Raw genomic sequence first — 22,712 nt, 5'->3', positions numbered from 1 at the left:
TGCATATCCTGACGTGTTTGCAAAACAAGCGAGAAGCAGACCAACAAAGAATCAAACCAACAAACATGCACCAAAATGGTACGGTTGGCTGACATATACCATGGGAAACATGATTATTCAAAAGAAAATACTCAAGGTGATGTCAAGGATCATTCAGCACGCATCGACCCAGTATTGCGGCTTGCATGTACTCAGCACACTTGTATTCGGAAATCAGAGGCATGCATTCATATTCGTAAATATAGATTCATAAGAGCATATCGTGACCTCACCCAAATGCCGATTTGGAATCCAATGGATTCCTAGTCCGTGATGTAGTCTTGTATGACTTCCAACAGGATGAAGGAATGCCATATTCTACGCTACGTAGAGAAGAATTGTAAGAAGCCTATAACAAAGGCAAGTAGCTCTGCCAAAGTGTACTAAGAGCAAAAGAGACAGACAGTAAAGTGCACATTGGGGTTGGTTTCATTTCTTGGAAATTCAGCCCCCATGAAACCAATAGATCCATGTCCTGAGACTGTGGGTTTTTCAGCAGAAATCATGCGACGCATATGTATTCTGGTTGTACGGATATTATAGGAACATAAGTCTCCTTTACTGGGTCTCTGTGTACTGTGAACTCTTAGAAAGTTTAAAGACGTGTGAAACCTTCAACTGAAAAGGGACACACTTCTCTCCATTGGTACTGTGCATACAGATCTGAACAAAAGGAAAGAGGGAAGAAGAAAGGCCCATGGGACGCTAGTGGGCAGAACCACATTGACTTTAGGAACCTCTCGTCGGATGCAGCCCCTCCCCCAATACTGACAAGATGCAGCAGCCATTGGGGATGTCAGTTACCGGTTGGATTCCAGGTGGAATGTTGGTGTGTTCCACGAGGCTTGTTGTGGCTGTTGGATCCTAGGTAACCGGGCCGAGTTCTGTGGGTGGATCAGTGTGATGGAGGGGCTGCAGGCCTCTGTGTAGCTTGGCTTAGGTGTTTGGTCCGGGAAGCTGTGTAAGTTCGAGATACTTCTGCTGCCCAAAGACCTGAGTTCACAGGTCAGTTTCCAGAATCTGAAAGGGCAGACAGTGGAAGATCTGCCTGTCATCAGCTTACTGGTGAGGCTCCGAGGTACTTTCAGACTTGCCCAGTCCTGGTGAAGTCGACTTTAGGGGAGTCACGAAGAGAAGCTGGCCGAAAAGCTGGCTGCACGGATTGAGGAGAGATGCGAACACATGGATGAGAGAAGTTCTGCTACAATGGAGAATACTGGCGTGGAGACAGCTGTAGAGGATACCAGGCTCAAAAGACATTCAGGAGACATATTGAACCTCGCTGATACTGGCAGAAACATACGGAGTGCCAACGTGGACTTGAGGAAGTTCCTCAATTCTCTTCTCCAAGAACGGGTCCAAGGTCCCTGACGTGTGCAAGAGAAGAGATGGCAGAGATGATCAAAACGCTCCTGTTCTTGGAAGAGGTCGTGAGAATCCACACGTCCCAAGGGGCCTTCCCAAGCCATTCAGACCAAAATTCACCAAGCCCAGGTAAGCCTTTTCCCAGGTTTGGGCCTAGCTAGCAAGCACTTGCCCTTCCCTCCCCTCCACTCACGCATCCATTTTGAAGGTTCAGTACCTGAGCGGCAATGAAGCCATTAGGAGAAGGGCAAGTCCCTCCTAGAATCAGAGTTCCTCCAGCTTCACACTCTGTGAACAACAGTGAACTCCTTAAAGGTCAAATAGTCTCGGCTGAAATAGATAGGAATTGAATACTTAGCTCACACCTAGAAACGATGGCCTTCCGCTAGATTCAGCAAATGTTGTGTTTATGTCTTCCCTGGGGTGAAGGGAGTGTGGTAAGTGAGGGGAATCTTTGACTGAACTTGAATCTGTATTAGGCCTCAGTTTCTCAAGACAGTATAGGTGAATAGTACAAGTCAGAAAGTGAAGTGTACTGTAAAAGTCGCCAATGACATTAAAGACACAGCTTATGTGGATCGTCTTTCACTTGAGTCAAGCCCCCGGGGGCACTATATCATGTGGGTGCAGACTTGGTTGCGTTAAATGTCTTTACCCAACATGATCGGAAGATTAACTGTTCTCATCACTGATAGAAGAACACCTGGTTCTCCATAGACAAGCATAACTGCAGCAGGGTTCTCCTAGCTATAATGCCTCTAGGTGCTTTTGGATTCAAACCTAAATGTATATATTTGGTTTGTTTCCTCTTGTATTTTCCTAGAGAGGGATGTTACCCCTTGAAATGCCAACATTGGCCAGTAGGTGACAAATAGGACTAAAGGGCACCACATGCCCAAGTGTATCCAATGTTGGGGGTTATTTCATGTTTCCAATACTTATTTCATGGTTCCTGTTGGTCTCAGAGGCTTCAACCGTAAAGAGCTGACATGACCCCTTTAATAGTTTGGACTGCTAGTTTGCATTCTATCTGTCTAGGTTTTCCGTAGAGCTGACAAAATGTTACCAAAATTGACAAGTCTGGCTTCTATGTCCATTTAGTGTGTTTCAAAAAATAACTTCATTTTCGTATAACTCCCAAAACATGGAAATGAATTCTGTTAAAATTCTTAAAGACTGCAAATGAGATATCAACACAATGTCAAAACAGGTTTCTTTGGACATCCCCTCCCACCACGGCTTTATAGAAACCAAGAGCTAAGCAAATATCACATTTCTGTGAAATGTATCTGGATAGTGTTGATTCATCGATGCCCAGTTGGCAGAGAAGAAGTGCAACCTGCACTCACGCGCTCCCTTGTACAGAGAAATGTAAAACTCCACTCACCCATCCTTTGGCACAGGACACTTGCCGAAGAGAGGTCTGTTACTTCCAAAGACAGGATGAGGCCTCAGGACACCTGGAAGCAGGAGAAGGCAAAGCAGGGAATGGAAACCAGTGCAGAGTCTGACCAACAAGGGTGAAACCCTGTTTAACTTGGACGCACCCTCTCAAGCGGACAGGAGACATGAGATTGAAGGTGATGTGCTGAGATTTACAAGAGTGCACAGCAGATGCTTGGCTGACAGAACTCAAAGAAACCAGCGCAAAATATCCCCACAGTTGATTCTGAGACCAAGATCCGTGATGCCAAATTACAGTTAGCTTGGGCATCGGTAAGTGAGGTATAGAGCTACGGTTGATGGCATACGCTGAGTCTCAGGGATCTGGAGTGCGTTGTTGGATGTGGTGGGTCTAATCAAGAGAGCAAACCGAACAGTGTACCAATGATAAATCAACCACACTGGTCGCGTGGTTGAGATTACCGTTATGTCCCATGGCCACACCGAGTGCATCTGCAGGACCAGGGACCAATTGTGCATTTTGCCAATAGAGCACGTGTGGGGCTGAATCAGAGCTATTGTGCATCTGGTCTGAGGGATCCAGGGGGCCTTGTGTTTGAAATCAGAATGAAAAGCCTTAGGATTTGCTACATTCATAACCTGGGCTGGGATTATGGTTTGGTTTGAGGCACAGGATGCGCAACAGCTCTGTGGTGGCCTTCGTGCACCCGTGCCACAAGGATGATAGGACACGGTAGAGTGGTCCAAGTCCACAGCGTGAGAAAAGGAAGCATTTCCTTCAGCACTATCTCCCAAAATCGGATGCTACATTTTGGATGGCACCGGCACGGTACGGCAGCGAGGACACCAAGGTCGGTCTGCGGGATCATTCCAGCAGGCCCTGATTTGTGACATCCATGGAGGTGCTTCCACTGGTGTTTCAGTAGACAGAGAAGCTCTGGGAAGAACTGCTTTCATTGGGACATTCCCGTGGCACTACAAACCACAAGCGCACTCTCAGTTTGCTGGTTTGGAAACACTCCAAAATGACATAGAGCAGAATGCAGAGCTGAGAACCTTTAGAATCCTCATTTCCACAAGAGGCCGTGTCCTGTGCACTTTCAGAATTGTGAGATAAGCGTAATCAAAATGAAGTTATGCTAATCGAAATAGTATGGGTAGTTCATCACAACAAATGCAACACCAGCAATTGGAGATATACCAGACAACACACACAGGAACAGAATATGGCATCAATGTCTAGGAGAAATTGTCCTCACAGAAATCCCTTGGAATTGCGTAGAGACAAGAGTCTAAAATTTTCACTTAACATAGCCCTAAAAATCTACATTAGATACCTGATATTACCTGACCAGAAGAGATGAAGAAGTACAGTAAAAGAAATAGGAAGTACCATTTTCAGTTCCAAAGATATTGAAGGCCCAAAAGATAAGCTTTCAAACAATTAGACTGCAAAACGCTATGCAGTCCAAGTGTTGAAAATGGAGGTCAGGAAAACACTGAAGAACAAAAGGGTCTCAGAATCACAAAAGGCAGAATACCAGAAAAGGGGAAGAGAAAGTCTAAAGACGAGCCAAAAGATATCAGAAAACTCAGTGGATGTGATAATATCAGGGCTAAAATTCAGTCCTTAGCAGACTAGATAATGCAGAGGGACGCGTGAATGACTGTGAAGACAGGGGAACAGAAATCCCTCGGTCAGATTCGGACATAGGAAAGCAAGTGCAAAACAATGAAAATATTGCTGTTGTATCCTGGGTTAAGACACGGCATGAAAGACTAGAATTCATAAGAGTCCCAGATGGAAAAGCAAGAGATAAAGAAATAAAATATGTCTGAAAATTTATCTGTAGAATTATCAGACTGAAAATTGTTGAAAGTCAAGAAAAAATCATCTATGCGAATTCAGGAATTACACAGCATCCAAAGGAGGTGGAATCCCAATAGGCCTACAAGCAGCTGTATGATTCCAATCAACAAAGTTCACGAATATCACAGTGATTTAAAATGCACCTGGAGGAAACAACATAGTCACAAGGGAACCTCCAGAGGGGTTTCAGCATATAACTCGGCAGCAATATTGCAGGACAGGGAGGAGTGCCAGGACACAGACCATATCCTGAATGGCCAAATGCTGCCACCTAGGGTAGCCTATGCCACATGACCACCATTTCTAATAACGGCAGAGCTAGAGCAATCCACAGACCGGCAAATCATAAAAGAATTCAGCAGTTCAAAACTTCTTCTAAAAGGAAGGTTGAGAATACTCCCCGGAATAGAAAAGCAGAAAGATGAAATGGAAAGAAGAAAACCATTATTGGAAATGCAAGAAGAGCATGAGTGGCAAAGAAGAAACAAGAAGAAGGCAAGGAGGACATCAAAACCTTAAAGATTGGAGAGGGAAGCAGGAAATCATAGGTGATTGGAAGCACTCTCTTAAGTGAATCAGCTTATTTGACTCTCTGTTTGAAGCGAAAGGAGAGATGCATGTCCTCACGTGTTTGCAAAACAAGCGAGAAGCAGACCAACAAAGAATCAAACCAACAAACATGCACCAAAATGGTACGGTTGGCTGACATATACCATGGGAAACATGATTATTCAAAAGAAAATACTCAAGGTGATGTCAAGGATCATTCAGCACGCATCGACCCAGTATTGCGGCTTGCATGTACTCAGCACACTTGTATTCGGAAATCAGAGGCGTGCATTCATATTAGTAAATATAGATTCATAAGAGCATATCGTGACTTCACCCAAATGCCGATTTGGTATCCAATGGATTCCTAGTCCGTGATGTAGTCTTGTATGTCTTCCAACAGGATGAAGGAATGCCATATTCTACGCTACGTAGAGAAGAATTGTAAGAAGCCTATAACAAAGGCAAGTAGCTCTGCCAAAGTGTACTAAGAGCAAAAGAGACAGACAGTAAAGTGCACATTGGGGTTGGTTTCATTTCTTGGAAATTCAGCCCCCATGAAACCAATAGATCCATGTCCTGAGAGTGTGGGTTTTTCAGCAGAAATCATGCGACGCATATGTATTCCGGTTGTACGGATATTATAGGAACATAAGTCTCCTTTACTGGGTCTCTGTGTACTGTGAACTCTTAGAAAGTTTAAAGACGTGTGAAACCTTCAACTGAAAAGGGACACACTTCTCTCCATTGGTACTGTGCATACAGATCTGAACAAAAGGAAAGAGGGAAGAAGAAAGGCCCATGGGACGCTAGTGGGCAGAACCACATTGACTTTAGGAACCTCTCGTCGGATGCAGCCCCTCCCCCAACACTGACAAGATGCAGCAGCCATTGGGGATGGCAGTTACTGGTTGGATTCCAGGTGGAATGTTGGTGTGTTCCACGAGGCTTGTTGTGGCTGTTGGGTCCTAGGTAACCGGGCCGAGATCTGTGGGTGGATCAGTGTGATGAAGGTGCTGCAGGCCTCTGTGGGGCTTGGCTTAGGTGTTTGGTCCGGGAAGCTGTGTAAGTTCGAGATACTTCTGCTGCCCAAAGACCTGAGTTCACAGGTCAGTTTCCAGAACCTGAAAGGGCAGACAGTGGAAGATCTGCCTGTCATCAGCTTACTGGTGAGGCTCCGAGGTACTTTCAGACTTGCCCAGTCCTGGTGAAGTCGACTTTAGGGGAGTCACGTAGAGAAGCTGGCCGAAAAGCTGGCTGCACGGATTGAGGAGAGATGCGAACACATGGATGAGAGATGTTCTGCTACAATGGAGAATACTGGCGTGGAGACAGCTGTAGAGGATACCAGGCTCAAAAGACATTCAGGAGACATATTGAACCTCGCTGATACTGGCAGAAACATACGGAGTGCCAACGTGGACTTGAGGAAATTCCTCAATTCTCTTCTCCAAGAACGGGTCCAAGGTCCCTGACGTGTGCAAGAGAAGAGATGGCAGAGATGATCAAAACGCTCCTGTTCTTGGAAGAGGTCGTGAGAATCCACACGTCCCAAGGGGCCTTCCCAAGCCATTCAGACCAAAATTCACCAAGCCCAGGTAAGCCTTTTCCCAGGTTTGGGCCTAGCTAGCAAGCACTTGCCCTTCCCTCCCCTCCACTCACGCATCCATTTTGAAGGTTCAGTACCTGAGCGGCAATGAAGCCATTAGGAGAAGGGCAAGTCCCTCCTAGAATCAGAGTTCCTCCAGCTTCACACTCTGTGAACAACAGTGAACTCCTTAAAGGTCAAATAGCCTCGGCTGAAATAGATAGGAATTGAATACTTAGCTCACACCTAGAAACGATGGCCTTCCGCTAGATTCAGCAAATGTTGTGTTTATGTCTTCCCTGGGGTGAAGGGAGTGTGGTAAGTGAGGGGAATCTTTGACTGAACTTGAATCTGTATTAGGCCTCAGTTTTTCAAGACAGTATAGGTAAATAGTACAAGTCAGAAAGTGAAGTGTACTGTAAAAGTCGCCAATGACATTAAAGACACATCTTATGTGGATCGTCTTTCACTTGAGTCAAGCCCCCGGGGGCACTATATCATGTGAGTGCAGACTTGGTTGAGTTAAATGGCTTTACCCTACATGATAGGAAGATTAACGGTTCTCATCACTGATAGAAGAACAACTGGTTCTCCATAGACAAGCATAACTGCAGCAGGGTTCTCCTAGCTATAATGCCTCTAGGTGCTTTTGGATTCAAACCTAAATGTATATATTTGGTTTGTTTCCTCTTGTATTTTCCTAGAGAGGGATGTTACCCCTTGAAATGCCAACATTGGCCAGTCGGTGACAAATAGGACTAAAGGGCACCACATGCCCAAGTGTATCCAAGGTTGGGGGTTATTTCATGTTTCCAATATTTATTTCATGGTTCCTGTTGGTCTCGGAGGCTTCAACCGTAAAGAGCTGACATGACCCCTTTAACAGTTTGGACTGCTAGTTTGCATTCTATCTGTCTAGGTTTTCCGTAGAGCTGACCAAATGTTACCAAAATTGACAAGTCTGGCTTCTAGGTCGATTTAGTGAGTTTCAAAAAATAACTTCATTTTCGTATAACTCCCAAAACATGGAAATGAATTCTGTTAAAATTCTTAAAGACTGCAAGTGAGATATCAACACAATGTCAAAACAGTTTTCTTTGGACAACCCCTCCCACCACGGCTGTATAGAAACCAAGAGCTAAGCAAATATCATATTTCTGTGAAATGTATCTGGATAGTGTTGATTCATTGATGCACAGTTGGCAGAGAAGAAGTGCAACCTGCACTCACGCGCTCCCTTGTACAGAGAAATGTAAAACTCCACTCACCCAGCCTTTGGCACAGGACACTTGCCGAAGAGAGGTCTGTTACTTCCAAAGACAGGAAGAGGCCTCAGGACACCTGGAAGCAGGAGAAGGCAAAGCAGGGAATGGAAACCAGTGCAGGGTCTGACCAACAAGGGTGAAACCCTGTTTAACTTGGACGCACCCTCTCAAGCGGACAGGAGACATGAGATTGAAGGTGATGTGCTGAGATTTACAAGAGTGCACAGCAGATGCTTGGCTGACAGAACTCAAAGAATCCAGCGCAAAATATCCCCACAGTTGATTCTGAGACCAAGATCCGTGATGCCAAATTACAGTTAGCAGGGGCATCGGTAAGTGAGGTATAGGGCTACGGTTGATGGCATACGCTGAGTCTCAGGGATCTGGAGTGCGTTGTGGGATGTGGTGGGTCTAATCAAGAGAGCAAACCGAACAGTGTACCAATGATAAATCAACCACACTGGTAGCGCGGTTGAGATTACCGATATGTCCCATGGCCACACCCAGTGCATCTGCAGGACCACTGACCAATTGGGCATTTTTCCAATAGAGCGCATGTGGGGCTGAGTCAGAGTTATCGTGCATCTGGTCTGAGGGATCCAGGGGGCCTTGGGTTTGAAATCAGATTGAAAAGCCTTAGGATCTGCTACATTCATAACCTGGGCTGGGATTATGGTTTGGTTTGAGGCACAGGATGCGCAACAGCTCTGTGGTGGCCTTCGTGCACCCGTGCCACAAGGATGATAGGACAAGGTAGAGTGGTCCAAGTCCACAGCGTGAGAAGAGGAAGCATTTCCTTCAGCACTATCTCCCAAAATCGGATGCTACATTTTGGATGGCACCGGCTCGGTACGGCAGCGAGGACAACAAGGTCGGTCTGCGGGATCATTCCAGGAGGCCCTGATTTGTGACATCCATGGATGTGCTTCCACTGGTGTTTCAGTAGACAGAGAAGCTCTGGGAAGAACTGCTTTCATTGGGACATTCCCGTGGCACTACAAAGCACAAGCGCACTCTCAGTTTGCTGTTTTGGAAACACTCCAAAATGACATAGAGCAGAATGCAGAGCTGAGAACCTTTAGAATCCTCATTTCCACAAGAGGCCGTGTCCTGCGCACTTTCAGAATTGTGAGATAAGCGTAATCAAAATGAAGTTATGCTAATCGAAATAGTATGGGTTGTTCATCCCAACAAATGCAACACCAGCAATTGGAGATAAACCAGACAACACACACAGGAACAGAATATGGCATCAATGTCTAGGAGAAATTGTCCTCACAGAAATCCCTTGGAATTGCGTAGAGACAAGAGTCTAAAATTTTCACTTAACATAGCCCTAAAAATCTACATTAGATACCTGATATTACCTGACCAGTAGAGATGAAGAAGTACAGTAAAAGAAATAGGAAGTACCATTTTCAGTTCCAAAGATATTGAAGGCCCAAAAGATAAGCTTTCAAACAACTAGACTGCAAAACGCTATGCAGTCCAAGTGTTGAAAATGGAGGTCAGGAAAACACTGAAGAACAAAAGGGTCTCAGAATCACAAAAGGCAGAATACCAGAAAAGGGGAAGAGAAAGTCTAAAGACGAGCCAAAACATATCAGAAAACTCAGTGGATGTGATAATATCAGGGCTAAAATTCAGTCCTTAGCAGACTAGATAATGCAGAGGGACGCGTGAATTACTGTGAAGACAGGGGAACAGAAATCCCTCGGTCAGATTCGGACATAGGAAAGCAAGTGCAAAACAATGAAAATATTGCTGTTGTATCCTGGGTTAAGACAGGGCATGAAAGACTAGAATTCATAAGAGTCCCAGATGGAAAAGCAAGAGATAAAGAAATAAAATATGTCTGAAAATTTATCTGTAGAAATATCAGACTGCAACTTGTTGAAAGCCAAGAAAAAATCATCTATGCGAATTCAGGAATTACACAGCATCCAAGGGAGGTGGAATCCCAATAGACCTACCAGCAGCTGTATGATTCCAGTCAACAAAGTTCACGAATATCACAGTGACATAAAATGCACCTGGAGGTAACAACATAGTCACAAGGGAACCTCCAGAGGGGTTTCAGCTTATAACTCGGCAGCCATATTGCAGGATAGGGAGGAGTGCCAGGACACAGACCATATCCTGAATGGCCAAATGCTGCCACCTAGGGTACCCTATGCCACATGACCACCATTTCTAATAACGGCAGAGCTAGAGCAATCCACAGACCGGCAAATCATAAAAGAATTCAGCAGTTCAAAACTTCTTCTAAAAGGAAGGTTGAGAATACTCCCCGGAATAGAAAAGCAGCAAGATGAAATGGAAAGAAGAAAACCATTATTGGAAATGCAAAAAGAGCATGAGTGGCAAAGAAGAAACAAGAAGAAGGCAAGGAGGACATCAAAACCTTAGAGATTGGAGAGGGAAGCAGGAAATCATAGGTGATTGGAAGCACTCTCTTAAGTGAATCAGCTTATTTGACTCTCTGTTTGAAGCGAAAGGAGAGATGCATGTCCTGACGTGTTTGCAGAACAAGCGAGAAGCAGACCAACAAATAATCAAACCAACAAACATGCACCAAAATGGTACGGTTGGCTGACATATACCATGGGAAACATGATTATTCAAAAGAAAATACTCAAGGTGATGTCAAGGATCATTCAGCACGCATCGTCCCAGTATTGCGGCTTGCATGTACTCAGCACACTTGTATTCGGAAATCAGAGGCGTGCATTCATATTCGTAAATATATGTTATTAAGAGCATATCGTGACCTCACCCAAATGCCGATTTGGAATCCAATGGATTCCTAGTCAGTGATGTAGTCTTGTAAGTCTTCCAACAGGATGAGGGAATGCCATATTCTACGCTACGTAGAGAAGAACTGTAAGAAGCCTATAACAAAGGCAAGTAGCTCTGCCAAAGTGTACTAAGAGCAAAAGAGACAGACAGTAAATTGCACATTGGGGTTGGTTTCATTTCTTGGAAATTCAGCCCCCATGAAACCAATAGATCCATGTCCTGAGAGTGTGGGTTTTTCAGCAGAAATCATGCGACGCATATGTATTCCGGTTGTACGGATATTATAGGAACATAAGTCTCCTTTACTGGGTCTCTGTGTACTGTGAACTCTTAGAAAGTTTAAAGACGTGTGAAACCTTCAACTGAAAAGGGACACACTTCTCTCCATTGGTACTGTGCATACAGATCTGAACAAAAGGAAAGAGGGAAGAAGAAAGGCCCATGGGACGCTAGTGGGCAGAACCACATTGACTTTAGGAACCTCTCGTCGGATGCAGCCCCTCCCCCAACACTGACAAGATGCAGCAGCCATTGGGGATGGCAGTTACCGGTTGGATTCCAGGTGGAATGTTGGTGTGTTCCACGAGGCTTGTTGTGGCTGTTGGATCCTAGGTAACCGGGCCGAGTTCTGTGGGTGGATCAGTGTGATGGAGGGGCTGCAGGCCTCTGTGGAGCTTGGCTTAGGTGTTTGGTCCGGGAAGCTGTGTAAGTTCGAGATACTTCTGCTGCCCAAAGACCTGAGTTCACAGGTCAGTTTCCAGAACCTGAAAGGGCAGACAGTGGAAGATCTGCCTGTCATCAGCTTACTGGTGAGGCTCCGAGGTACTTTCCGACTTGCCCAGTCCTGGTGAAGTCGACTTTAGGGGAGTCACGAAGAGAAGCTGGCCGAAAAGCTGGCTGCACGGATTGAGGAGAGATGCGAACACATGGATGAGAGATGTTCTGCTACAATGGAGAATACTGGCGTGGAGACAGCTGTAGAGGATACCAGGCTCAAAAGACATTCAGGAGACATATTGAACCTCGCTGATACTGGCAGAAACATACGGAGTGCCAACGTGGACTTGAGGAAGTTCCTCAATTCTCTTCTCCAAGAATGGGTCCAATGTCCCTGACGTGTGCAAGAGAAGAGATGACAGAGATGATCAAAACGCTCCTGTTCTTGGAAGAGGTCGTGAGAATCCAAACGTCCCAAGGGGCCTTCCCAAGCCATTCAGACCAAAATTCACCAAGCCCAGGTAAGCCTTTTCCCAAGTTTGGGCCTAGCTAGCAAGCACTTGCCCTTCCCTCCCCTCCACTCACGCATCCATTTTGAAGGTTCAGTAACTGAGCGGCAATGAAGCCATTAGGAGAAGGGCAAGACCCTCCTAGAATCAGGGTTCTTCCAGCTTCACACTCTGTGAACAACAGTGAACTCCTTAAAGGTCAAATAGTCTCGGCTGAAATAGATAGGAATTGAATACTTAGCTCACACTTAGAAACGATGGCCTTCCGCTAGATTCAGCAGATGTTGTGTTTATGTCTTCCCTGGGGTGAAGGGAGTGTGGTAAGTGAGGGGAATCTTTGACTGAACTTGAATCTGTACTAGGCCTCAGTTTTTCAAGACAGTATAGGTAAATAGTACAAGTCAGAAAGTGAAGTGTACTGTAAAAGTCGCCAATTACATTAAAGACACAGCTTATGTGGATCGTCGTTCAATTGAGTCAAGCCCCCGGGGGCACTATATCATGTGGGTGCAGACTTGGTTGCGTTAAATGGCTTTACCGAACATGATCGGAAGATTAACTGTTCACATCACTGATAGAAGAACACCTGGTTCTCCATAGACAAGCATAACTGCAGCAGGGTTCTCCTAGCTATAATGCCTCTAGGTGCTTTTGGATTCAAACCTAAATGTATATATTAGGTTTGTTTCCTCTTGTATTTTCCTAGAGAGGGATGTTACCCATTGAAATACCAACATTGGCCAGTAGGTGACAAATAGGACTAAAGGGCACCACATGCCCAAGTGTATCCAAGGTTGGGGGTTATTTCATATTTCCAATAGTTATTTCATGGTTCCTGTTGGTCTCGGAGGCTTCAACCGTAAAGAGCTGACATGACCCCTTTAACAGTTTGGACTGCTTGTTTGCATTCTATCTGTCTAGGTTTTCCGTAGAGCTGACAAAATGTTACCAAATTTGACAAGTCTGGCTTCTAGGTCGATTTAGTGTGTTTCAAAAAATAACTTCATTTTCGTATAACTCCCAAAACATGGAAATGAATTCTGTTAAAATTCTTAAAGACTGCAAATGAGATATCAACACAATGTCAAAACAGGTTTCTTTGTACAACCCCTCCCACCACGGCTGTATAGAAACCAAGAGCTAAGCAAATATCACATTTCTGTGAAATGTATCTGGATAGTGTTAATTCATCGATGCCCAGTTGGCAGAGAAGAAGTGCAACCTGCACTCACGCGCTCCCTTGTACAAAGAAATGTAAAACCCCACTCACCCAGCCTTTGGCACAGGACACTTGCCGAAGAGAGGTCTGTTACTTTCAAAGACAGGATGAGGCCTCAGGACACCTGGAAGCAGGAGAAGGCAAAGCAGGGAATGGAAACCAGTGCAGGGTCTGACCAACAAAGGTGAAACCCTTTTTAAATTGGACGCACCCTCTCAAGCGGACAGGAGACATGAGATTGAATGTGATGTGCTGAGATTTACAAGAGTGCACAGCAGATGCTTGGCTGACAGAACTCAAAGAAACCAGCGCAAAATATCCCCACAGTTGATTCTGAGACCAAGATCCGTGATGCCAAATTACAGTTAGCAGGGGCATCGGTAAGTGAGGTATAGGGCTACGGTTGATGGCATACGCTGAGTCTCAGGGATCTGGAGTGCGTTGTGGGATGTGGTGGGTCTAATCAAGAGAGCAAACCGAACAGTGTACCAATGATAAATCAGCCACACTCGTCGCTTGGTTGAGATTACCGATATGTCCCATGGCCACACCCAGTGCATCTGCAGGACCAGGGACCAATTGGGCATTTTGCCAATAGAGCACGTGTGGGGCTGAATCAGAGCTATCGTGCATCTGGTCTGAGGGATCCAGGGGGCCTTGGGTTTGAAATCAGAATGAAAAGCCTTAGGATCTGCTACATTCATAACCTGGGCTGGGATTATGGTTTGGTTTGAGGCACAGGATGCGCAACAGCTCTGTGGTGGCCTTCGTGCAACCGTGCCACAAGGATGATAGGACAAGGTAGAGTGGTCCAAGTCCACAGCGTGAGAAGAGGAAGAATTTCCTTCAGCACTATCTCCCAAAATCGGATGCTACATTTTGGATGGCACCGGCACGGTACGGCAGCGAGGACACCAAGGTCGGTCTGCGGGATCATTCCAGCAGGCCCTGATTTGTGACATCCATGGATGTGCTTCCACTGGTGTTTCAGTAGACAGAGAAGCTCTGGGAAGAACTGCTTACATTGGGACATTCCCGTGGCACTACAAAGCACAAGCGCACTCTCAGTTTGCTGTTTTGGAAACACTCCAAAATGACATAGAGCAGAATGCATAGCTGAGAACCTTTAGAATCCTCATTTCCACAAGTGGCCGTGTCCTGCGCACTTTCAGAATTGTGAGATAAGCGTAATCAAAATGAAGTTATGCTAATCGAAATAGTATGGGTTGTTCATCACAACAAATGCAACAACAGCAATTGGAGATATACCAGACAACACAAAGAGGAACAGAATATGGCATCAATGTCTAGGAGAAATTGTCCTCACAGAAATCCCTTGGAATTGCGTAGAGACAAGAGTCTAAAATTTTCACTTAACATAGCCCTAAAAATCTACATTAGATACCTGATATTACCTGACCAGTAGAGATGAAGAAGTACAGTAAAAGAAATAGGAAGTACCATTTTCAGTTCCAAAGATATTGAAGGCCCAAAAGATAAGCTTTCAAACAACTAGACTGCAAAACGCTATGCAGTCCAAGTGTTGAAAATCGAGGTCAGGAAAACACTGAAGAACAAAAGGGTCTCAGAATCACAAAAGGCAGAATACCAGAAAAGGGGAAGAGAAAGTCTAAAGACGAGCCAAAAGATATCAGAAAACTCAGTGGATGTGATAATATCAGGGCTAAAATTCAGTCCTTAGCAGACTAGATAATGCAGAGGGACGCGTGAATGACTGTGAAGACAGGGGAACAGAAATCCCTCGGTCAGATTCGGACATAGGAAAGCAAGTGCAAAACAATGAAAATATTGCTGTTGTATCCTGGGTTAAGACAGGGCATGAAAGAATAGAATTCACAAGAGTCCCAGATGGAAAAGCAAGAGATAAAGAAATAAAATATGTCTGAAAATTTATCTGTAGAAGTATCAGACTGAAACTTGTTGAAAGCCAAGAAAAAATCATCTATGCGAATTCAGGAATTACACAGCATCCAAAGGAGTTGGAATCCCAATAGACCTACAAGCAGCTGTATGATTCCAATCAACAAAGTTCACGAATATCACAGTGATTTAAAATGCACCTGGAGGAAACAACATAGTCACAAGGGAACCTCCAGAGGGCTTTCAGCTGATAACTCGGCAGCAATATTGCAGGACAGGGAGGAGTGCCAGGACACAGACCATATCCTGAATGGCCAAAGGCTGCCACCTAGGGTAGCCTATGCCACATGACCACCATTTCTAATAACGGCAGACCTAGAGCAATCCACAGACCGGCAAATCATAAAAGAATTCAGCAGTTCAAAACTTCTTCTAAAAGGAAGGTTGAGAATACTCCCCGGAATAGAAAAGCAGCAAGATGAAATGGAAAGAAGAAAACCATTATTGGAAATGCAAGAAGAGCATGAGTGGCAAAGAAGAAACAAGAAGTAGGCAAGGAGGACATCAATACCTTAAATATTGGAGATGGAAGCAGGAAATCATATGTGATTGGAAGCACTCTCTTAATTGAATCAGCTTATTTGACTCTCTGTTTGAAGCGAAAGGAGAGATGCATGTCCTGACGTGTTTGCAAAACAAGCGAGAAGCAGACCAACAAAGAATCAAACCAACAAACATGCACCAAAATGGTACGGTTGGCTGACATATACCATGGGAAACATGATTATTCAAAAGAAAATACTCAAGGTGATGTCAAGGATCATTCAGCACGCATCGACCCAGTATTGCGGCTTGCATGTACTCAGCACACTTGTATTCGGAAATCAGAGGCGTGCATTCATATTCATAAATATAGATTCATAAGAGCATATCGTGACCTCACCCAAATGCCGATTTGGAATCCAATGGATTCCTAGTCCGTGATGTAGTCTTGTATGTCTTCCAACAGGATGAAGGAATGCCATATTCTACGCTACGTAGAGAAGAATTGTAAGAAGCCTATAACAAAGGCAAGTAGCTCTGCCAAAGTGTACTAAGAGCAAAAGAGACAGACAGTAAAGTGCACATTGGGGTTGGTTTCATTTCTTGGAAATTCAGCCCCCATGAATCCAATAGATCCGTCTCCTGAGAGTGTGGGTTTTTCAGCAGAAATCATGCGACGCATATGTATTCCGGTTGTACGGATATTATATGAACATAAGTCTCCTTTACTGGGTCTCTGTGTACTGTGAACTCTTAGAAAGTTTAAAGACGTGCGAAACATTCAACTGAAAAGGGACACACTTCCCTCCATTGGTACTGTGCATAGAGATCTGAACAAAAGGAAAGAGGGAAGAATAAAGGCCCATGGGACGCTAGTGGGTAGAATCACATTTACCTTAGGAACTTCTCGTCGGATGCAGCCCCTCCCCCAACACTGACAAGATGCAGCAGCCATTGGGGATGGCAGTTAGCGGTTGGATTCCAGGTGGAATGTTGGTGTGTACCGCGAGGCTTGTTGTGGCTGTTGGATCCTAGGTAACCGGGCAGAGTTCTGTGGGTGGATCAGTGTGATGGAGGGGCTGCCGCCCTCTGTGGAGCTTGGCTTAGGTGTTTGGTCCGGGAAGCTGTGTAAGTTCGAGATACTGCTGCTGCCCAAAGACCTGAGGTCACAGGTCAGTTTCCAGAACCTGAAAGGGCAGACAGTGGAAGATCTGCCTGTCATCAGCTTACTGGTGAGGCTCCGAGGTACTTTCAGACTTGCCCAGTCCTGGTGAAGTCAACTTTAGGGGAGACACGAAGAGAAGCTGGCCGAAAAGCTGGCTGAACGGATTGAGGAGAGATGCGAACACATGGATGAGAGATGTTCTGCTACAATGGAGAATACTGGCGTGGAGACAGCTGTAGAGGATACCAGGCTCAAAAGACATTCATGAGACATATTGAACCTCGCTGATACTGGCAGAAACATACGGAGTGCCAACGTGGACTTGAGGAAGTTCCTCAATTCTCTTCTCCAAGAACGGGTCCAAGGTCCCTGACGTCTGCAAGAGAAGAGATGGCAGAGATGATCAAAACGCTCCTGTTCTTGGAAGAGGTCATGGGAATCCACACTTCCCAAGGGGCCTTCCCAAGCCATTCAGACCAGAATTCACCAAGCCCAGGTAAGCCTTTTCCCAGGTTTGGGCCTAGCTAGCAAGCACTTGCCTTCCCTCCCCTCCACACAGGCATCCATTTTGAAGGATCAGTAGCTGAGCTGCAATGAAGCCATTACGAGTAAAACAAGCCCCTCCTAGAATCAGAGTTCCTCCAGCTTCACACTCTGTGAACAACAGTGAACTCCTTAAAGGTCCAATAAACTTGGCTGAAATAGATAGGAATTGAATACTTAGCTCACACCTAGAAACGTTGGCCTTCCGCTAGATTCAGCAAATGTTGTGTTTATGTCTTCCCTGGGGTGAAGGGAGTGTGGTAAGAGAGGGGAATCTGGCTGAACTTGAATCTGTATTAGGCCTCAATTTTTCAAGACAGTACAGGTAAATAGTACAAGTCAGAAAGAGAACTGTACTGTAAAAGTCGCCAATGATATAAAAGACACAGCTTATGTGGATCGTCTTTCACTTGAGTCAAGCCCCCGTGGGCACTATATCATGCGGGTGCAGACTTGGTTGCGTTAAATGGCTTTACCCAACATGATCGGATGATTAAGCGTTCTCATCACTGATAGAAGAACACCTGGTTCTCCATAGACTAGCATAATTGCAGCAGGGTTCTCCTAGCTAGAATGCCTCTAGGTGCTTTTGGATTCAAACCTACATGTATATATTTGGTTTCTTTCCTCTTGTATTTTCCTAGAGAGGGATGTTACCCCTTGAAATGCCAATATTGGCCAGTAGGTGTCATTGGGAGTAAAGGGCACCAATGCACAAGTGTATCCAAGTTTGGGGGTTATTTCAAGTTTCCAATAGTTATTTCATGGTTCCTGTTGGTTTCGGAGGCTTCAACCGTAAAGAGCCGACATGAACCCTTTAACAGTTTGGACTGCCAATTTGCATTCTATCTGTCTAGGTTTTCCGTCGAGCTGACAAAATGTTACCAAAATTGACAAGTCTGGCTTCTAGGTCGATTGAGTGTGTTTCAAAAAATAACTTCATTTCCGTATAACTCCCAAAACATGTAAATGAATTCTTTTAAACTTCTTAAAGACTGCAAATGAGATATCAACACAATGTCAAAACAGGTGTATTCGGACCATCCCTCCCACCACGGCTGTATAGAAACAAAGAGCTAAGCAAATATCACATTTCTGTGAAATGTATCTGGATAGTGTTGATTCATCGATGCCCAGTTGGCAGAGAAGAAGTGCAACCTGCACTCACTCGCTCCCATGAACAGAGCAATGGAAACATCCACTCACCCAGCCCTTGGCACAGGACACTTGCCGAAGAGAGGTCAGTTACTTCCAAAGACAGGATGAGGCCTCAGGACACCTGGAAGCAGGAGAAGGCAAAGCAGGAAATGGAATCCAGTGAGGGTCTGACCCCTGGTGATGGAGCAACAAGGGTGAAACTCTGTTTAACTTGGACGCACACTCTCAAGCGGACAGGAGACATGGGATAGAAGGTGATGTGCTGAGATTTACAAGAGTGCACAGCAGATGCTTGGCTGACAGAACTCAAAGAAACCAGCGCAAAATATCCCCACAGTTGATTCGGAGTCCAAGATCCCAGCTGCCACATTTGAGGTAGCAGAGGCAACGTTCTGTGAGGGATAGGGCTACGAATGATGGCACACGCTGAGTCTCAGGGATCTGGAGTGCATTGTGGGATGTGGTGGGTCGAATCAAGAGAGCAAACCAAAATGTGTACCAATGATAAAGCATCAAAACTGGTCACGTGGTTGAGATTACCAATATGTCCCATGGCCACACCCAGTGCATCTGCAGGACCAGGGACCAATTGGGCATTTTGCCAATAGAGCACGTGTGGGGCTGAATCAGAGATATCGTTCATCTGGTCTGAGGGATCCAGGGGGCCTTGGTTTTGAAATCAGAATGAAAAGTCTTAGGATCTGCTACATTCATAACCTGGGCTGGGATTATGGTTTGGTTTGAGGCACAGGATGCGCAACAGCTGTGTGGTTGCCTTCGTGCACCCGTGCCACAAGGATGAGAGGACAAGGAAGAGTGGTCCAAGTCCACAGCGTTTGATGTGGAAGCATTACCTACAGCATTATCTCCCTAAAGCGGATGCTACATTTTGGATGGCACCAGCACGGTACGGCACCGAGGAAACCAAGGTAGGTCTGCGGGATCATTCCAGCAGGCCCTGATATGTGACATCCATAGATATGCTTCCACTGGTGTTTCTGTAGACAGAGAAGCTCTGAGAAGAACTGCTTTCATTGGCACATTCCCGTGGAACTACAAAGCACAAGCGCACTCTCAGTTTGCTGTTTTGGAAACACTCCAAAATGACATAGAGCAGAATGCAGAGCTGAGAACCTTTAAAAGCTTCATTTCCACAAGAGGAAGTGTCCTGCGCACTTTCAGAATTGTGAGATAAGCATTATCAAAATGAAGTTATGCAAATCGAAATAGTATTGGTTTTTCATCAAAACTAATGCAACAACAGCAATTGGAGATATACCAGACAACACACACAGGAACACGATATGGCATCAATGTCTAGGAGAAATTGTCCGCACAGAAATCCCATGGAATTGCGTAGAGCCAAAAGTCTAAATTTTTCACTTAACAAAGCCCTAGAAGTCCACATTACATACCTGATATTACCTGAGCTGTAGAGGTGTAGAAGTACAGTAAAAGAAACAGGAAGTACCATTTTCAGTTCCAAAGATATTGAAGGCCCAAAAGATAAGCTTTCAAACAACTAGACTGCAAAACGCTATCCAGACCATGTGTTGAAAATGGAGGTCAGGAAATCACTGAAAAACAACAGTGTCTCAGAATCACATAAGGCAGAATACCGGAAAAGGGGAAGAGAAAGTCTAAAGACGAGCCAAAAAATATCAGGAAACTCAATGGATGTGATAATATCAGGGCTAAAATTTAGTCGTAAGCAGACTAGATAATGCAGAGGGACGCGTGAATGACTGTGAAGACATGGGATCAGAAAAACCTCGGTCAGAAGCAGACATAGGAAAGCAAGTGCAAAGCAATGTAAACATTGCTGTTGAACCCTGGGTTAAGACAGGGCATGAAAGACTAGAATTCATAAGGGTCCCAGATGGAAAAGCAAGAGATAAGGAAACAAAAAATGTCTGAAAATTTATCTGTAGAAAAATCAGACTGAAACTTCCTGAAAGCCAAGAAAGAATCATGTATGCGAATTCAGGAATTACACAGCATCCAAAGGAGGTGGAATCCCAATAGACCTACCAGCAGCTGTATGATTCAAATCAACAAAGCTCACGAATATCACAGTGATTTAAAATGCACCTGGAGGAAACAACATAGTCACAAGGGAACCTCAAAAGGGGATTCAGCTGATATCTCGGCAGCAACATTGCAGGAGAGGGAGGAGTGCCAGGACACAGACCATATCCTGAATGGCCAAATGCTGCCACCTAGGGGAGCCTATGCCTCATGACCGCCAGTCCTAATAACGACAGAGCTAGAAAATTCCACAAAACGGCAAATCTAAAAGAATTCAGCAGTTCAAAAATTATCCTACAAGAATGGTTGAGAAATCTACCCTGAATAGAAAAGCAGCAAGATGGAATGGAAAGAAGAAACCATTATTGGAAATGCAAGAAGAGCAGGAGTGGCAAAGAAGAAACAAGAAGAAGGCAAGAAGGACATCAAAACACTAAAGATGGGAGAGGAAAGCAGGAAATCATAGGTGATTGGAAGCACTCTCTTAAGTGAATCAGCTTATTTGACTCTCTGTTTCAAGCTTAAGGAGAGATGCATGGCCTGTCGTGTTTGCAATACAAGCGAGAAGCAGACCAACAAAGAATCAAACCAACAAGCAAACACCAAAATGGTACGGTTGGCTGATATTTACCAAGGGAACCATGATTATTCAAAAGAAAATACTTAAGGTGATGTCAAGGATCATTCAGCATGCATCGACCCATTATCGCGGCTTGCATGTACTCAGCACACTTGTATTCGGAGGCGTGCATTCATATTCGTAAATTTTGATTCATAAGAACATATCGTGACCTAACCCTAATGCCGATTTGGAATCAAATGGATTCCTAGTCCGTGATGTAGACTTGTATGTCTTCCAACAGGATGAAGGAATGCCATATTCTAGGCTACGTAGAGAAGAATTGTAAGAAGCCTATAACAAAGGCAAGTAGCTCTGCCAAAGTGTTCTCAGAGCAAAAGAGACTGACAGCAAAGTGCACATTGGGGTTGGTTTCATTTCTTGGAATTTCAGCCCCCATGAAACCAATGGATCCATGTCCTGAGAGTGCGGGTGTTTCAGCAGAAATCAGGCGACGCATATGTATTCCGGGTGTACGGATATTATAGGAACATAAGTCTCCTTTAGTGGGTCTCTGTGTACTGTGAACTGTTAGAAAGTTTAAAGACGTGTGAAACCATCAACTGAAAAGGGACACACTTCCCTCCATTGGTACTGTGCATAGAGATCTGAACAAAAGGAAAGAGGGAAGAAGAAAGGCCCATGGGACGCTAGTGGGTAGAATCACATTTACCTTAGGAACTTCTCGTCGGATGCAGCCCCTCCCCCAACACTGACAAGATGCAGCAGCCATTGGGGATGGCAGTTAGCGGTTGGATTCCAGGTGGAATGTTGGTGTGTACCGCGAGGCTTGTTGTGGCTGTTGGATCCTAGGTAACCGGGCAGAGTTCTGTGGGTGGATCAGTGTGATGGAGGGGCTGCCGCCCTCTGTGGAGCTTGGCTTAGGTGTTTGGTCCGGGAAGCTGTGTAAGTTCGAGATACTGCTGCTGCCCAAAGACCTGAGGTCACAGGTCAGTTTCCAGAACCTGAAAGGGCAGACAGTGGAAGATCTGCCTGTCATCAGCTTACTGGTGAGGCTCCGAGGTACTTTCAGACTTGCCCAGTCCTGGTGAAGTCAACTTTAGGGGAGACACGAAGAGAAGCTGGCCGAAAAGCTGGCTGAACGGATTGAGGAGAGATGCGAACACATGGATGAGAGATGTTCTGCTACAATGGAGAATACTGGCGTGGAGACAGCTGTAGAGGATACCAGGCTCAAAAGACATTCATGAGACATATTGAACCTCGCTGATACTGGCAGAAACATACGGAGTGCCAACGTGGACTTGAGGAAGTTCCTCAATTCTCTTCTCCAAGAACGGGTCCAAGGTCCCTGACGTCTGCAAGAGAAGAGATGGCAGAGATGATCAAAACGCTCCTGTTCTTGGAAGAGGTCATGGGAATCCACACTTCCCAAGGGGCCTTCCCAAGCCATTCAGACCAGAATTCACCAAGCCCAGGTAAGCCTTTTC

The 22,712-nt window shown here is 45.1% G+C and overlaps 1 long non-coding RNA gene across 2 annotated transcripts in view; it reads right to left on the bottom strand.

Moving 5' to 3' along the window:
• LOC140695281 (uncharacterized) overlaps positions 1-22,170 on the bottom strand; it is an 898,783-nt gene extending 876,613 nt beyond the window's left edge. Inside the window, exons 1-3 of one of the 2 annotated variants that reach the window (XR_012070971.1) lie at positions 21,935-22,170; positions 18,663-18,735; positions 12,237-12,276 (exon numbers count right to left, since the gene is read on the bottom strand). This is a non-coding gene — a long non-coding RNA (uncharacterized lncRNA). Of the gene's footprint in view, positions 1-12,236; positions 12,277-18,662; positions 18,736-21,934 lie in introns of those variants that run through there. The other variant, XR_012070972.1, reaches the window with a different exon arrangement.
• Between the last annotated feature and the right edge of the window lie 542 nt (positions 22,171-22,712).

Source organism: Vicugna pacos, unplaced genomic scaffold (assembly GCF_048564905.1).
Source record: "Vicugna pacos unplaced genomic scaffold, VicPac4 scaffold_193, whole genome shotgun sequence".
Classification (NCBI taxonomy): Eukaryota; Metazoa; Chordata; class Mammalia; order Artiodactyla; family Camelidae; genus Vicugna; species Vicugna pacos.
Note: the sequence above shows the minus strand (reverse complement) of the source record. Positions and strands in the feature narration are given on the sequence as shown.